Below are 12,798 nucleotides of genomic sequence, written 5' to 3' on the forward strand. Positions count from 1 at the left end.
TCCTGCTGCAGTGGTAATTTACAACGATACAGCACTGCCATCTATTGACTAAGAAGAAAACAGCAAGGTGCTTTACACGAAAAGTGAAATTCTGAGTTTTTAAAAAAACAGTGAAGCACTAAAGTTGGTAAAGTTGACACAAAGTTGACACGATGTGGCACACGAAAATTATATCAAACCTTAAAAATGTGTAGGTGAACTAATCAGTTGCTCTCTATGCCTCTAAAACATGTCTTGATATCTGACACATAAATAGTACAGTTTAAATATAATAGAATAACTTTGGAAATAAACTTCTCATCTCATCTCAGCCAATGCTGTTGGCAGGAGCCGGTATGAAATAGCCAGATGGTGAGTACCCATGTTGAAGCACCATTTTTATCACAGTGGAGAGAATATGAGGCATAAACCCAACAGGCTGATGTTCAGATCGTCCCTCTTACCCTTGATCAATTTTGAAACATGGTTTTCTTTATCAGTTAAATATGAATTATAACAGTTACTTTAAAGGATTATTGTAAGAATTGCATAAGGTAATACGGTAAAGGAACCGGTGCACAGTAGATTGATAGTTAATTCTCCTTTCCTTTCTTCTATGAAACATGCACACATCATCTAAGATGAGAACCCATGTATAAAATAAACTTATGACAAAGAGTCAATGGCTCCTGAAGTAAGGGTCACCATTGTTGGGGGCTTAACCTCAACTGCCTCCAAATACTGTTAACTCTCAATTAATTTTATGTGTTTTCTGTCTTCCAGACACTTCACTGGCTACAAGGAAAGGAGAAGGTGTGAAATTTAAATTGATCTATTTCACCCTTGAATGTCCAAGCTGTAAAATCAGGTGTTTTAAATCACCTAGTTCTTCAGATTTTCTGCTTATTACTATATATTTTACCACAGTTCACAGCCTGAGACAAATAGAAAATTATTATAATTTTACACACATGAATATATGTCTTGACTATTACAATTGGAATCTTAATATATAGAGCAATGTTGTACATATTTTGTCCTTGTTGATAGTACAGAACACTTTTGTCCGGGTTTTCTTTGGCATTTTCATACATAATGAAGAACTCAGTAATATATGCCCTGGAGATAAGGATTTAGAAAAATCTAGCATACTATCCTAGTCATGCCTCAAAAAAAAAACTGCCATAAATTAATGAGAGGATATTTTGAAGGCATTAAGATACTTTTCTTAATTATTTCCAACTTTATTTAACTTTACCTCTTTTTAATCTTTCTCCGTCTTATTTGTTATTGGCTAATCATCTCACAGTAATTAAATCACCCTCAGCTGAGTCCCCCATGCCTCTTCAAGTGCCCCAGCCTGATGTAGGTCTCAGCTCCGACAAAAGGAAGCTGGGAAATCCTGTTGTGTGGCACTATTCTTAAGAATATCTTTACTCTTACAATAATAGCTATAGTTTTGAAAGGTATCAGTGGATTACAAAATGAAGTCCTCAACCAATGTTGTATCCTCATTTTCCCTCCAGGGGGAGCACAACTTTCATGTGTAATGCAGGGCTGCTGCTTTATTGTTTTTTCCTTTCAAGACATTTTATTACTTGTAAAACTTAGTAGGGTTAATAGTGATATATGAGTAACAATATAAATTTACAAACAGCAAAAGGATACTATTTTAGTGTCATAATTTTATATACTGTAACTAACAGTAATACTTTCATAATGTAATATCTTGATTGATCATAAATTTATTCCTGGCTCATTTTTCTGCTAATTTATTTATTAGATTACCAAATTTATACTTTTATGATCTTTATGTTCAATCAATATAATTGAAGGGACATCAGTTGTTCTTGGTAAGTGAAAGGTCACAAAAATTTTTTGATAATTTTTAAGTTTGAGAAGGATCTTTCTACTTTTTAAAAGAGAAGCCATTTAATATTTGGATATGTTCTCAAAAATCATCAAATTCTTTAATTTTACAGAAAAGGATACTTAGGTTCCAGAGACCCTAAGTACGTTGTCACACACTAACCAGAAACAGACCTGGTCCTAGAACTCAGGTCTGAGTCGCCTGACTTCTACTGGACCACACTCAAGAGAGCACCCCCTCTTCTTACTGGTAATTTCTAATATTAAGTTATTTTCAAAAGCACAGTTGGGAGAAAGTATAAATAAATAAAACAGATGATTTTATATAAAAAAGTAGCAATTTCTACCCACAATTTCTATTCCATATGAGTGTTTCCTTTCTTGCAGGTTTCTTTTTTTAATAGTAAGTCCATTTTTGTAACAAGAAAAAAGACATAAAATTGGGCTTCTTTAGTAACAGCAAAAAAAGCTTCTGTGGAAATTAAAAAGACACTAACTAATGTTTCATCTACTAAAGCAACTTAACATATTATTTGATTTTAAAAAAGCTCTGAGAGAATTTTTTTAAAATCATATCCACATGACTATTAGTTCAGCCAGGCACATCTCCATATGACATCTTCTAGAGTGGCCAGTTTTCTGCTGGATCCAGCTGTTGTCAGGTCCAATGCTCTGGTTGGGTAGAGAATGATGCAGCTTCTGAAAAGCATGTACTCAGTTCCACTTCAAGGCTGATTTTCTCTGCAAAGTCTAAGTGGAAGAAGACATCCCCTTCCACCTGACTGGATTCCCCTGCAGGCTTAGAGAAACAAGGTGGCTTAGCCACCTGGGCAGACTGGAAGATAAATCAGTGTCTGTCACAATTTTATGACAAATAAGAGAGAAAAGGATTCGAAATCCTAACAAGATCTTCTTACTGGTGGAACAGCATCTGAACATTTTTTTCAGAGTTTCCAAAATAGCACATTGAGAGACTAGGTTGGAAAGGAAGAAGTTAGTCAATATATTAACAAATAAATTTTCTCCTTTCCTCAATCAGAAAACAAAACTAAAGAAAATATATCTTTAACCATAGGTACCAAAAAATCCAGTTTATCTTCCAGTTATCATTCTGTATTATGAGAACATGACTGCTTTTCAACATATTTAATATGTACAGTGACTGACACTCATGTCATTAATGACTTTTGAAATTAGAATAGCCATATGCCCTTATTCACATATAGCAATCATAATTACTTTGCTCAATTCCTAGTTTCTATTTTGTGCCAGAAAGTACCTGCTAAGACATTCACTTTTATATTATTCACTTAGCGTAAGTCTGTACAATGATGCATGACAACTCAGCCATCTTGAAGGATGAGGTCTCAAATGCTATATCTCACTATTGGCAAATCACCTTCTGGTTTGAATGAGAGACAATGAGCACTGTCACAAGAGACACTCAGGTAAAAGGGATCGTGCTCCTTTTGTCTGTCCTTTGGGAGTCTGTGAGACTGCAAATTCTTCATACTGGAAAACCTAAGAGATAACCAAGTCCAGAAATCTTTTTAAAGCTAGGGGACACTTTCTTCTAAGTGAAGCTTGCATCGAAGTTTATAAACATAAGAAAAAACCAAAGAGCCTTCGGGGCCGGCCCGGTGGCACAAGTGGTTAAGTGAGTGCACTCCGCTTCAGCAGCCCAGGGTTCACCGGTTCGCATCCTGGGCACACGCCAATGCACGGCTTGTCAGGTCATGCTGTGGCAACATCCCATATAAAGTGGAGAAAGATGGGCATGGATGTTAGCCCAGTGCCAGTCTTCCTCAGCAAAAAGAGGAGGAGTGGCAGATGTTAGCTCAGGGCAGATCTTCCTCACAAAAACAAACAAAAAAAACAAAGAGCCTTCAGGAATCCCCAATGCTCCATTGATGGGGGTCTGAAAACCACTCATCTTTTCCGTCCTCCACGTTTTACAAATGAGACATAACACAAGCAGTTGGTGGCAACTTGAAGACTAGAGTTCGTCTCCTGACTGTCACATAACTCCCACCCCCGATTGCTGTGCAGACCAGACGCCTGACAAGATACAGCAGTCATTCCTGGGGATAATTTAGACATTGCCAATTTAGCAGCATTTTAGTTGATGTATGTGACAAGGCTATAGAAAAACAAAAGTTATTTGCTACTTAAATTGTATAACGTATAGTTAAATGAAATTGAAAATTTTCATTTCACTTACAGCACAGTTTTGATGGGCCCAGTGGTCTTCTTTCATCTGTTCATGCTCCCTGGCATCTCAAACCTTCTCTGCCTTTCCCCTCTTGCTCAATGTGCTCCAGCCACACGGGCTTCTTGCTGCCAAACAACATCCAAGTAGCAGTTCCTCCACAGCATCTCTGCAGCCCTGGGATATCTGCATGTCCTCCTGCTCTGTCCTTTCCCTCTGGGCCTTGTTCCAGCCTCCCCGGGCTCTCTAATTAAAGTAGCAACCCACTCACTCTCTAGCTCTCCCCATTGCCTGTCACTTACCTTCTTCATGACACAGATCATCACACAATAGACTATATAATTCACTTGTCTGCCTACTTATCCATTATCTCACTTAGCCAACAAAAACTAGCTCTGTGAAGATAGAGACTGTGTAGACAATTTTTTCCTTAGGGTATCCCAAGCCTGGCATACAGTAGGTGTTTAAATATTTGTTGAGTAATTGTAAGGGGGAATGAAAGGAGTCATCAGAAAATGATCACACCATGGAAGTAGGTGCCACCATGAAGAGTGGGCATCCTGGGAAGGGAAAGAGGGAGGAAAGATTTTATATCAGGCAACACGGATACCATTGTGCCTTTACTACTTCCTGCACATCAGCTTGTCGAGGTAAATAATCCATAATCAATCTATAAATAAAAATTTGGGTGAGTTTATGATAAGGCAGCTTTTGAGAACCATGGCCTGTGGCCTTCCTTCCATAAGGAAGGTATATAACCGCTCTGGTTATATACCGTCAAAGAGAATCTATTGCATGTGATTGCAATGTCCCTTTTAAAATAGCCACGAGATTAGCCCTGCCAGAATGCCCTTCCAGAGCAACTATTGATGGACACAGCAGGGGAGCAGATCTGCTGTCTCGATGGGCGTGGCTGGTGTCAGGTCTGTTGTCTGGAGCTGGGTGGTCAAAGGATGACTGCAGCAATCAAATCCTAGCCTAAGGGGAAATGTTTATCCTTAAGGAAATGCCAATGAGTGGTAAGTTACATTCTTATCTTAAGGGCATTTTCACTTCGCTTTGGGACATGGTAAAGCAGATACACAATGCAGGCGACAGGCCCTTTTGGAAAAACAAATTCAGGCCGAATTAGCTTTACTCCAAATGGCTTCTTCATATGTTCCAATATATCCTATTGCTTGCCATTTATATATCAAGCTCAGTATGTCTTTCAAACAGAAATCATTGAGAATAGCATGACGTAGTCACTTACTAACAGATGTCACTGTGGCAACAGAATATTAACAAGTGTCCTTCAAACATAACCATTCTCCCAAATACTGTATTTCACTGACTTAATCAAGAAGGGATTCTTCTCTCTTATACTGACAAATCTCCATTCTGAACTTAGCACTAGATGTAGCCAATTTTGAATAAAGACTTTTAACATCAAAGCCAGCAAATAGTTCTTGTTAAAGCAAATTCAAACTCGGGAACACATTCCTTTTCAGTCACCTCTAAATCCTCTCAAACTCAAGATAAGGTCCCGGTTTTGTGCAGATGGAGCAAAGCTTCTCTTCCTCTTTTTCTATTCAGATAGTGCAGGGAAGAGCCCAAAGGGTCTCCTGGTGGAACACTAAGAGTTCTTTACATTAGAAATGCATGCAGTGTTCCTAGTTTCTTTTCCATACGCCAAGACCTGCTGACCTGCCCAGAGGAGCAAACTTCTGGGCTCCAACAGTAAATAAGACTGTGTGCAGTTTACCACAACAATGAACTACAAAGATGTATCAGGAAATATTTTGAACACCCACAACTAAGCTTTCAGTTTCCCTCTGTCTAATTCCAGGGCTACCTGGAGTGAATTCATTCTCCATCCCCATCCCTTTCGTGATCGTTTTTATTTCCTTGAATCAGCATGTTATAACATCTAAGAGTAATTTATCAAAATGCTCTCTTCAAAATAGCTAGCTGAAGTATAGGAGTTATAGAGGGTCAAGATATTAAGATGAAAATGATGTACAGAGTAACTGTACTACCAAATAAAAAGAAAATGAATGAGAAAAATAAGAGACAGAGAAAAAAATGAGAAGGAGAAGGAATATAATAGAGAGTAAAAGTCACAAAGTGAGAAAAAAGGTGAAAGAAGGTGTAGGAAAGAAAAAGAGTCAGGAGAAGCATGAGAAATGGCAAAAAGGGGCACGAGCAGAGGGAAGACACCAGGCTCAGAGCGAATGACAAATCAACTGGCTTCTGAGCAGGGCTCAGGTCTAGAGTCACTGGGCTACATTTGAGAACTCCATTCAGGTCTAACATCCTGAGAATGACCACGCCTCATCCAAACTTGGATGGCACTGGTTACCAGCGCTCACCTCTCCCAGCACCTGCTGGAGCTTTGGGAACTGCCTCTCTCAGCTCTGGTACTGACAGAATCTCCACTAATTATTCATCAACTGAGATGGTTGTTTTGAAAGAATAACCCAGAGAGAGCTCTCTCAAGGATATATTTAAACCTGCCAACTTCTTCAATCACACTTCTGAAGAATTAAGAAACTAAAATTTTTTTTTTAAATTACTGTGAAGCAAAGTAGGACAAAACTTTCCTGGAAAAACATTAAATGTTCCATCTTTTTTGAAGTTACCTCGCTAAAGTTCTGAGCATAATCTAAAATTCTGGGCTGCCCACAGTTCCAAATGTGTTTCAGAAATGATATCTTTATCATCACCAAGTAAGCCTGTACCCTATGAAACAAAATAAACTTGGATGAGTTTTATCTTGTACAGAGAGGTCAGCAATAAAAAGACTAGGATGTGACTCTCTGTTCTGAAGGAAAATAAATAAAATCACACCAAAATATACAAAATATGCCTCTAAAACAGAATGAAGTCGCCTCTAAAGAGTTTTACATTTTAAGTAATAATGCACTTATATAAAATTATACATCAGTTTGACTAAAATCTAGTCAACTTAATAGAGGAAGAACTCATTAAATTTCATGTAAATAGCATGACTTATCATTAGCTGCATAACAAATGGTAGATATTTTAATTCTAGCATACTATGCCCCTCCAAAAATGAAGGTGGATTTAAACCTGTCATTTTCCTAAAAGGGGCCAACCGTATGGTCTGCTTATTTGATTATTTAATAGTATGGATCTTCTCCTCATTGCCAACTAAGGATGTCTACACACAGCCTTTAGCTTGCATAAGTAAGGGGAAATGCAGGCTGAGTTTACAAAAAGAAAAGTTCAAAATAAGGCATTATCATTAGGAGATGTGGTCAATGTGTTCAAGAATATTTTCTCCCTTGGTCAAGTGAGCAGCTGAAGAGAGAATGCTCTCAACCTCTTCCTTGGCCCCTTATAGAATTTGTGCATTACCTCAATTGAACGTGTCCTAAAGTGTTTGAACTAAACTTGGAAATGAGTTGATGATACTGCATTTGCATTACATCACACAGAATCTCTTTCATTAGGCACAATTCGAAACACATTTTTGGGACATTAGAGGCCAGAAAAGTTTTGCTTCTCTGAGAGACTGTTGTTTTTCATCTCATGGACATGAGGTGACCGAAAATTGTTCCCATTTCCCTTTCTACTTTAAACCTGAGTGATACATTTCCGACTACCTTTAAATACTGCAGGTCCTTCTGAAACACATTTCAGTGTACTGGCTTACTTCAGCTTCGTTGCTTTCTTCCATCCTAAACTCCTTTCAGTTTGATCTATTTTCCTTTGTAATCCTTTTGTATACCTAGATATTTAAAAGGTGCTTAAATTTGTATTGGAGAAAAGTTGGGTTACAATTCTTTCAGCCAGCATGTAAACTCAATTTTTGGGTTTCTACACAAAAAATTTCTGCCATGTTTCTACCAGCTCTCCTTCCATATGTTTTCCTCCAGGATTTCCTGTGACAAAATTGCCTTTCTAAAAGCCAATCCTCCTTTCACTCTCTTGGCCAGTCACATTTCCATAGAAAGATAAAGGACTGGATTTTCCAAAGATGCAACAAGAATGATCAAGTCCTGATTCACACCTAGACAGACTGTTCCTGTTCTCCATGAGTTTTAAAACTCAAGTTAATTATCTCTTTGATTTTGTCTCAATCTCTCGAGAAACCTTGACACTGAGCCCCTAAACCGCACCACAGCCTGCTTCAGCAGACACAACACTGTCTCTCTAATGCTTGCATTCATGTGCTGAGTAGCGACTATATTTATTTGGATCTTATTCAACAAAGGATCTTCATAGATTCACTCACATACTTAAGTATATACTATGTGCCCAAAGGTCTTGAAATGTTGGGGGTCTGCAAGGAAGACAGATATGTATAAACAGATAAATTACACTACAGAGATAATTTGAATGAAAGACATATGAATAAACTGCTGTGGGACTCCAGGAAAAGAATCACCACGGGTTGACCTACAACTAAGATATATAGCTATGTACTGGGGCTTTGAGGGAAAAAACGACCACTATGGGGGGTGGACAGGCTTTGTACCATCTAAATAAAGGAAAATGAAGGGAGAGAAGAGAAAGAGAACACAACATAAACGGAAAGGTTTTCTTCTTCTTCATGTTTCTGCCACCAAGTTTTGGAGCACACTGCTTGCTGATGTCATTTCTAGCCAGTCTTTTCATTCAGCCGGCTTCTAGAGACTACAAAAATTCGATTGTAACAAGCTGGGCTCCTCTGTGCAGACAATGCCAACTATGTAGGGAGCCAGGAGGGGAGCAAAAGAGTCACAGGAATCTGCAGCCCTTCTGCAGTTCACTGGTGGGGAGGGGCACCGAGGCTTCACCTTGGCCTCCTCTCCAAGTTCACAGAAAGGAGAGTCGGTTCCTTCCTTGATATATGAACATGGAGAAAAACCTGTTTCACAGAAGGAGTTATGGAAAATTTAAAGTGAGAGCCATGAAAAAGGCAGAAGATTTAGCACCATGAATCTGAAGTAACTGCATATGTGAATTAACAACAAGTATAAAGAAGAGCTGAAGACAAAAGAAAGGCAAAAAACAAGTTCTCAATGTTCTAAGATGGAAGTGCAAGGCTTTCTTCTTCAAAAAGAAAAAAGTCATTGAACACTTTCCTTTAAAATAAAATTGAAAGTGGCCACATGTTGCAAATAATGTTTTTAACCATGATGTCACTACACAATAATGTGTAGCAATCAGTTGTTAAGTTCATTGCAAATAGTTCATTCCTTAATAATTATGTTATCAAAGTTTGAAATTGATATATATACACTTTAGAAAATAGAAGACTGTGTGCAAATTGGTCATTATTATTGACAATGTCACTCTTACAAGTGAAAGCTTCATTAGGACAGAGCAGGTAACGTGACCCTAGATTGCTAGAGTCATAGCAAGAAAACTTAAGAGAGTACCAACAGGACATTTGGACAAAACAATGCTATATGGCTGTTCGCTTTATAACAGATCAATTGGAGAAACACAGTCACTACATTAAATTATTTTCTACTTACCTTCATCACCCATTCCAAAAACACATATTTTAAAATGAGACAAGTTATTACATTAAAAATTACCAGCTCTGGCATTTTGAAAACTACATCCAATAATGAAGTAAAAACTGGGTTACAAACATCCTGGTATCAATTCCAACTACCATCTTTTACCAAACTAAAAGTCTCATTATCACTAATTCACTTGCAATCTAGTGCCCCTCCAATATACAAAATCACCAACTTAAAATATGTCCTATCTTTTTTTAAATTTCACTAAAATTTTAGGGGATAAAATAAATATGTCTCTTGGACAAGTTGAGAACGATGGAGACACTAGGAAAGGAAAAGAGGAATATATTACCCTAATCAATGATGTAAAACACAAGGTATGAACAACTGTTAAAAGAATTCTCTATGAAATTGATCAATTTTACTATCTCTACACCTGGCTATTTCCTATCAGTAATTAGATACATAAGCAAATAGAATAGTGTATTTAATTGGATCAATTCTTTTACTTGTGTGCTTTCCCTTTTAAAACTACATATACTTTTATGTATTTGCTTTATTTTCAGGTGGTGTCACATTAGAACACCCTCATCTCTGAAAATCTTTGCATTAAGGAACTTTACCTTGGCCTTTGATCAACTGTACTCTGTGTTATGGTCAACTCAGAGCCCTACATGCACCAATGTTTCCTACATGATCTCTCCCGTGCGTTGTTCATGTCAGGGAGCATAGTCCACCAAGTGAACACTAAGCAATGTTTCAAAAGCATCATCTATTAAAAGGAGGACATGCAGGGTTGGTTTGGGCCCCCAATCAGTGCCTCAGTGCAAAGAAGAAAGAGATCACTGTATCCCCCAGATACTGGGATTAAAACAGGAGGTTATGAGCAAGAGGTTCCCTCTGCAGGCCTTTAAGCAGGGACCTGGAATAAAACTGCTGACACCGTGGACCATGGTTGGTTTTACAGGGAACTCACGAGGAAGATAAGGACATGAAATAATGATAATTATAATAACAGCAACAAACACTTCTACTGAGCCAAGGACTACACTCTGAATGTAAATTCTGTGCTTGAACATACATGAACCTAAAAATATCCCGATCTAGTAAATGTTGACCTTTTCACCATTTTATAGATGAAGAGACTGCATACAGTGGCAAGAAAACTCATCCAGGTTACAAAGCTGATAAATGGCAGAGACCAATCTCTGTGCTCTTATGTTATGCTCCTTAACTACAACACCAAGTTAAGTCTCTAATGAATATCTCCACTTGCAACTGCCAACACCATCGTCCTCGATCAATGAAGGTAGACGTGGGCAAGGCTGGGACCCAGGTGTGCGAGGCCGCCTGATCTCACATCTGGCACACCGGTTGCCAGGCTGCTTCCTCCTCTGATGGGGCCCAGCACACGCCCCAGGAGACTTGGCGGCCATCCCCAGGGCTATATCCTCTGGAAATTGTACCCTTGGAAGGGGCCTGGCCCAGGTTGCAGGTTGGGCTGGTTGGCCAGGCTCCTTTGGAGAAAGCTGACGAGCCCTGCCAGCCTTGCAGTCGCCATGGGCGTGACACCTCTGCCCTCAGGCAGAGTGCCTCACGTGTGCACTCCATCGTGGATTTCTCCCCAGAGCCATGGCCTGGTCACTAGGAAGGCCAGGCCCTCCCGACTCCAGAAAGGAGGCTTGGACCTGTCGCCAGAAGGGCTTGCCCAGTGCGACCACCGCTCCCTAGGCCTGCGGGCTCCTGGGGCCGCACTCACTGCTTTGCCATATGTCTGTCTCAGCCCTTCTGAGTCCACAGAGCCTTTCCTCCACCTGGTTGCTGTGGAAAGTGCAGGTGTGGGGTTAGGCCATGGCTTTGTCTTTCGAGGTATAAATGAGCCCTGGGACAAAGCAGCTGGCCCAGGCAGAGCCTTGAGCTCGAACCCCAGTCTGCCTGGAGTCACCAGGGCCAGACCAACGCTTCCAAGGCAGTGAAGCTGCCTGCAAACTGAGATGAATTGGACAAGGGGAGGGAGACAACAGCTGAAGCCAAGTCAAGAAGGACGGTGTTTTTCAGCTGCAGCTGGTAGTCGCCCTAGGGACGCCCCAGCCGTTCAGAGCCTGTTTGGAGGGTGGGGCCTTCACTGAGGACCCCCACGGCCCGCCCTAGGCTCTGGCGGCCACACATGCACCCTTGGCCTGAGGGGGTTGAACCCAAGCCCGCAGGGTTCCTGGAGCAGCCAGAGAAAGAAGGGCCCATGGGAGAGGTAGGAGAGGTGGGCAGGGCACCTCACCTTCCTCTCAGTTCCCCAAGGCAGAGAGAGAGAGAGACAGAGAGAGAGAGAGAGAGAGAGAGAGAGAGAGAGAGAGAAATCCCTGACCTCTGAGTCACTGCGTCTACCACTGGCTGGTGCCAACTGACACGCCATCCCACTTCCACCTGCCGCCTCCATGCCTGCCCCGTGGCCAGCCCCACCACACAGAGGTTGGTTCCTGGTCACCTCCTTGCCGTCCCTTCCAGACCTGATCCCAGTGCAGGGGAAATGGTTCAGACATGACTTTACATGTTCCTCTCCATGAAAATTGTCTTTTTCCCCTCTCACATCCCACATGCCTACCCCTGACATCCTCCTTTGTCATTAGCTCATGAGAGGACACAAGATGAGAATCTCTGCCATTGTGTGGAGAGACATTTTTTCCCGGGTTCCTCCCATGTACACACCTTCTTCATCTCAGTATGATTTTCTCTAATGAACCTATCTTGTTAAGGATTTGGCCAGCCATAAGAACCTAAAGGGAAAGGGCGGAGGGGGATTCTCTCTCTGCCCCAGACAGCCCCGAGCTGGGTCGCTCCCTCAGACCTTGCCAGGGGCAGCCCATCCCCTGAAGCCCTCTCCTGGACCATCCCAGGGCAAGCCCAATGCCAGCCCCACCCCACCCGCCACTGCCACGACCATCATCCTCCCTTGGGAGCCCTGCGTAGGACAGGGACCCGGGTGTGGGAGGCCACCAGATCTCAGGTCTGGCACACCACTTGCCAGGCTGCTTCTTCCTCTGATGGGGTCCAGCACTCGCCCCAGGAGACTTGGCGGCCGTCCCTAAGGCTTTGTCCTCCAGAACTTGTCCCTTTGGTAGGAGCATGTGCCAGGTGGCATGTTCGGCTGGTTGGCCAGCCTCCTTTGGAGAAAGCAGGTGAGCCGAGCCAGCCATCCCGTTGCCCTCTGCATGGCTCCTCTGCACTCAGGAAGAAGGCCTCACACGTGCCCTCCTTCATGCTTTTCTCCGCAAAGCCATTTCCTGG

This window comes from Diceros bicornis, unplaced genomic scaffold (genome assembly GCF_020826845.1).
Source record: "Diceros bicornis minor isolate mBicDic1 unplaced genomic scaffold, mDicBic1.mat.cur scaffold_54_ctg1, whole genome shotgun sequence".
Lineage (NCBI taxonomy): Eukaryota > Metazoa > Chordata > Mammalia > Perissodactyla > Rhinocerotidae > Diceros > Diceros bicornis.